Here is a 6,251-nt window from a genome sequence, read left to right as displayed (position 1 = left end):
CCCCCTCACCACACACACACACACACACACACACACACACACACACACACACACACATCCTCTTCCACTTCCCACAGCCTTCTCCCAGTCCTCCCTGCACTGAACAATCTCCATTCGCCCCTCAGCCCAGCTCCTCACCCTCCCGACCCTGCCCAGTGCTGTTTGCACCAGCGGCTCCCTGCCCTGTGGGCCTCTGATTGAGTTCCAGGCATGAGAAGGAGATAAAAGGTGGGAGGACAACAGGATGGGTGTCCATGACTGACAACACCAAGCCCTGGCAGCCCCTGTGCAGCAGCCCCTCCATGCCCACCCTCTCTGGGCACCCCCCCCCCGCCCCTGCAGGTATGGAGGTGGCCATGGCTCCCCGTGCTGCCAGCCCCAGGCATGCACCACCCTTGATGGTTTTCCAGAGTCTTGCGTGTACCTTTGGGAGGTTGTCCTCTTGTTCGAGGCCATCCGCTTCCTGACTGTTTCCTTCTTCTCCTGTTCTCTTCACCTTTCTCTAGTCCTGTACCTTTTCTCTTCCTTTTCTCATTTGCCCCTCCTGGGACTCATTCCTGCTGAGAAGGGGCTGGCTGGGCAGAACCAGGACCTTGAGAGCCAGGCACCTTGGGTGATGGTAGCCCGGTGGGGCCTGGCGTCCCAGGCATCATGAGGCCCATCAACCACTGGGAAGATTCTGAAATTCAATTATAGTTGGTCCATCCAGGGGTGCACAGGCCCGGGGAGCTGCTTCAGGCGAGTCAAACCCTCAGGAAGCAAATTTAGAAGTAGATCTTTCCCACAGGGGGATGGATGTGTCCTGTTATTTGCCTAGGACACCCCTTTCCAGGGGGCCACCTTGGGACGGGGAGGAAAATTTAATTCCTTACAGCATTTTCCATAGAACATTAATCCCATGAAATGTTCCTTACAAAAGGGGCTTCCATGGTCACATAAGTTAGAGAAACTCTGCAATCTGTAGAACCCCAGTAAGCTCCCTTCTAGCCAAGGCTCTGAAATGCTCTGCAGTGAAGGATATCCTGTTCAAAATGTGTCCCGGGACCAAAAGTACCCCCACCCCCACCCCAGGGCTCATTTCCTGAGCCCAGGGTTTCACAGAACACACTTTGGGAAACCTTGCTCTCAGGCCCAGTGTGTGTGGCTCTGTGCTGTAAAGAAATAATAGCAGGTTTTGAGCCATGTGGACAAGGCTGGAGTTCCAGCTCCCGTCCTTAGGAGCAGCCAGGTTTGGGGAAAAGCATTTACTGTCCTTCAAGTTTCGGGTTCTTTCATCCCTAAAAGGGAAGATTCCATTACTCTGAGGATTCAAGATGGTAGTCACACCTTAGCGAAGCTTTCTTGTTTGAAAGAACAGGGTTCATGTTAAACAAAAAGGAGAATTTACTGGAAAGATGGTGGGCGTCTTTAGGGACCCCCAGGGCAGGAGTGCAGCATGAGGGCCAAGAACCAGGACTGATAACCGTGGCAGTGTCCACACTCTATCCTTCATCTCTGCTTCTCTCTGCACATCTGCTTCCTCTGTCTTCCATGTTTGTGGTTTCCAGGGGTGTAGGGCTAGGTGTACCCACCCCAGCCCTATGGCAGCCTTGGCTCATCCTTGCTACAGTCTGGACTAACAGTGGTGTCCCCAGGACAGATTCTAGCCCCTCAGGGGAGATCCTGATTGGCTAGTGTGGTGTTTGCTTCTGTCTCATCTGTGGCCAGAGCACTGGGGTCATGTACCAACATGGCCTGTGGTCGCACGCCATGGCCCACCTGCTTTAGGGGCTGTTCTGAGAACACATGGTACAGGGAACACAAGCCAATCAGATGCCCACAAGGATGTCTACTACAACATGTAAAGTGCCTGGAAGCAAGGGTAAGTACTTGTTAAGTGTAGCCAGTATAATTAGGTGAATTCTGTGTCTCTGGCCTTGGGAAGAAAGTGGGATGTAGCAAGAACAAGGACTGTTATCTATCTGGAAGAACTCCACTCTCACCCCTCAAACTTTCATGTGCATAACATCACCCGGACACAAGATACCAGAAATGTTACCCCCCAAAAGGGAAAAATTGATAATCTGGGCTATATTGAAATATAAATGAAAAATTCCATTCATCAAAAGATATCAGTAAAAGTAAAAAGGCAAGTCACCAAGTTGAATACATGAATACACTTTTCTGTACTCATACATCCACTAATAACATTTGTGGAAGATATCTGCAATACATATCTCTAACAAAGGACTGGAATCCAGAATATATACAGAACTCCTATAAATCAATAAGGAAAAGACAGACAATTTGATTTAAAAATTGGCAAAAGATCCAAACAGGCACTTCACAAAACAGAATGCCCAAATGGGCAATAAACATAAGAAAATGTGCTGAACATCATTAGTCATCAGGGAAATGCATGTGGAAGCATAAAATGATATCACTCCACACCCACCCGAATGGCTCAAGTGAAAAGAGAAATGTACCAGCTGTCAGTGAGGATGTGGATCAGCTGGAGCCCTGAGAAACTGTTGGTGGGAGCCTCATCTGGTGCAATCACTTTGAAAAGTAATTAGCAGTACCTGTGAAACCTGAATACTTGCAAACACTATGATGCAACAGTCCCGCTCATAGACATGTTCCCTTCAGAAATGCATACAAGTGTCCACGGGGATACATGTAATGGAATTTTCACAGAATCCCTGTTTTGATATCCTGAAGCTGGAAACTGCCCACTGCCCAGCAGCAGTACCGTGCAGACAAATTGTGGTACAGTTCTGGGCTGGAATGCCACACGGCAGTGAGAGTAAAGAAACCACGACTGCACATAACAGTATGAATGAGCCTCACAAGCAATGTCAAGCAAAAAAAGCCAGACTCAATTGTCTCTCTAATTCCATACACATAAATTCAAAAGCAGGCAAGACTGGTCTGTGCTGTTAGAAGTCAGGATGATGGCACCTCTGGGAGGCTGGTGACTGGAAGGGAGCTTGGAGGGCTTCTGAAGGCCTATTAATGTACTGTTTCTTCATCTGGTGTAGATTAAACAGATGTGCAATTTGTGAAAATGCATTGAGCAATTTACTTATGGCTCGTACACTTTACTGTATTCATGTATCCACTAATAATATCTGTGGAGAAAACCCTGGATGGCTCATTTTAAGTGCCGATTCCTATGACCCACTTCCAGAGATTCTGATCATTGGGCGCTGGGTGGGGCCTGGGAGTCTGCATCTGAACCAGTTTCTGGGGGCTCTGGGGTAGGTTGTGTCTGAGCATCAGGCTTTGAGCTTGGCTATTCTTGGCAGCCTGCCCAGCCAGCCCGAGGTGCTGGGGGAAAGGCTGAGGTGCTGAGCAGGAGATAGGGAGGCAGAAGGGCCGGCCAGAAGGGGCGGGAAGAGCCTGTGCACTGAGGGAGGCTGGGGGATCCAGTGCTCCTGGGAGTGCCCTCAGTAGGAAACAGTGTGTGGGCTCTTGGGCTACGCTTGTCGGAGGGTGAGACATGTGAGATGGCCCTCGGAGGGCCAGCCGTTCTTGTGGCAGGGTGTGGATGCCAGGAGGGCTCCATTCAGTGTCCCAGTGAAGTGACTCTCTGGGCCTGTTTGCCTTGTGCAACGTAGGGAGGTGCACTCTTAACAGCCTCAGGGGTGGGCTGAGTTCTAATTCTGGTCCTGCCCTGGAGTAACTGTGTGACCTTGGGCTAGTAACTTGCCCTCTCTGGGCCTTAGGTTGTTCACCTGTGAAACAAAAGTTGGGACCATACGAACTGGATCTCTCTGTTCACCTGGCCACCTCTGAGCAGCTCTTCTCCACCCCAAACTGAGACCCCTCCCCCCATACCACTTGGAAGGTGCCGGTGTTGGCAGCACTGGCCATGGACACACTGGTGAGGGTGACGTTCAGGTCTATTTCCTCCCTGCTCCCCATCCCTTCAGTGGACCATGAGCTCCTGGAGGGCAAGGTTGGGCTCTTACTCATCTCTGTCCGCAGAACCCCACACGGCGTCAGGCACAGAAAATGTTGAAATGAAACCTCTCAGGGTCTCTCTGCCTTGACATGCTGGGGTTCTGGTTTCTTCCTTTCTGGGAATAATTCAAGGGGCAGGAGGGTCCAGCATGCCATCCCACCCCCAGCTGGCCTATGATGTGACTCTTGATGGATAAGGGGATCCAGGCGACTACACTCTTCCCTCCTGCCCGGGGCCCTGGCAGGCAGGCGGGTGAGCGGGTGGGTGGTTCTGGCTGTGTCTCCGCTGAGTTCATTAGAGGGTGAGTTATTAACTCCGGGCTTGGGCAGGGCAGCCGGGGCCCTGGGTGCCCCCTGGAGCAGACAGGGGCAGGCCGGCGCTAATTGAAGGCTTAATTAATTTTCCCAGTGGAGGCTGCAGCCGGTGCCTTCCCTCTGCCATCTGGTCATTTGTCTTCTCCTGGTGGGCTCGCCCTCTGCCAGCCGGGGAAACACTGCTGCTCCGTCTGGGCCTCGAGCACTGCCAGCGCCCAGCCTGGATTGCCTCTCTCCCCGCCGCGCCCCAGGGGCTCCTTCCCTGACCCCTCTACCAGGGCCTGTGCCCCAGGGTCACACGTCATTCTTCGGCCTCAGGGTACTCCAAGCTTTGGGTGTTCCCACACAGGCCCTGGGGCCTTGCCAGCTATACCTGAGGGGTCCACCAGAATGTTCCAGAGGTGGGCAGGGCTGAACACTTTTGGTGGCCTTCCGGGTCATTCCTGAATTCTTCACACCCCACCACTGTTTGTGTGAACAAGGCACCCCTCTCAGGCCAGATTCAGGAACGGAGTGGATGGTCCTGAGGGGTTTGCTGGCTACAGGGACAGGTAAGGGAGAGGGGGGCTGCCCAGAGGTGACTTCACAGACACAGGACAGGGGAGACAGAAGAGGGAACTAAGGCCAGGAAGAACCTACAGCGAACTAGGCATCCCTCATCCTGTCCCAATACTCAGCAACAGCTGGAGGTAGCTGTATGGTCCCATTGTACGGATGTGAGTATTAGGGTGCAGGGCAGTTAGCTGGTTTGGTCAGTGGTTAAAGGCACCTGTGAGTTTGTACTGGCCATTCTGGGGTCGGGAAATAGCTCCATCTCTTCTCCAGGTGTGAGGACTGTAACTTGGCGTTCTGCCATCTGTGGTCTTGCATGCTTGCCTGTTTTATTTCTCCCTTTGTGCCGGCTCTGCTGCCCAGCCCCTACAGAATGGGAAAAGGGGGGTGGGGGGCAGTGGGAAAGCCCTGGATGGGCTGTCAGTGGACTTGGACTCTTGTCCTGCTCTGCCCCTGGCCTGATGGGTGACTTCGGGAAAGATTAACAATCACCGGGCTGCTGACCTCTCCAGATGCTGTCGGGCTCCCATAAGGTCACTATCAGAGGTGTGCCTATGGAGGGTTGTCAATATCACTGGCCTCAGGTGCCCCCCGCCATCCCCCCGGCAGCTTCCAGGCCTCCTGTTACCCACCCATATCAGGAGACTCCAGAGCCTCAGAGGCCTGGATTCCAGGCTCAACCCCGCTCCTCATGCTGCATGACCTTAGACAAGTCACCTAACCTCGGAACCTCACACTGACCACCCCAGGACGGGGCTGGGGATGGCCTCCGGCCCCCAGCCTGGGCAGCGCTTTCGGCAGGCCGTGAGCGGGACACTCCCTTGCGGCTGGGCATTGTTTTAATGCCACCTCCCCCACACCCCATGCATTGAGTGGCTGGACAGGGGGGCCTCTGAGAGAACACACTGGTTCCAGCAGGTCTTTTATCTCTCCTCCCAAATTCGGGATTTTTCAAATCACAAACTGGGTCTCATGAATAGAAAGGGAATTTTAGTTCTGCTCTTGGGATGACGCAGTCTGGGAGGCAAAATCTGGGTGCCCAATGTTGACATCCCCAGAACATCTCAAGGGTTATGGAGAGAAGGGCTGTAATATTAAAGGATGTAACTGTCCTTGGAGATGCAGCACCTTGACCATTGGGCCCTGGCTCCCAGCCTTGATGGGGCGGCCCTTGCTGCTGTGGCCAGACTTTGCTCTAAGTGATGGAAGACAGGGTGGCCCCTCCCCACCACAGAGAAACTTTGGGGAGCCAATGCTCCCTGAGGGTGCCCTCCTGGATGGAGACAAGTCCAGGCAATGGACCCACTCCCCTACCTTATTGCCAATAGTGGCTGTGTGCCTGGGGCCCACTGAGGCCTGCTTCCGACAGCTCTGGGGTGGCATGGGACCCCAAGGGACTCCTTGTAGCCCCCTTGCTCAGTACTCTGTCTGCTGGGCCT

Source organism: Hipposideros armiger, unplaced genomic scaffold (genome assembly GCF_001890085.2).
Source record: "Hipposideros armiger isolate ML-2016 unplaced genomic scaffold, ASM189008v1 scaffold_331, whole genome shotgun sequence".
Taxonomy (NCBI): Eukaryota; Metazoa; Chordata; class Mammalia; order Chiroptera; family Hipposideridae; genus Hipposideros; species Hipposideros armiger.
This window is presented reverse-complemented; position numbering follows the sequence as displayed.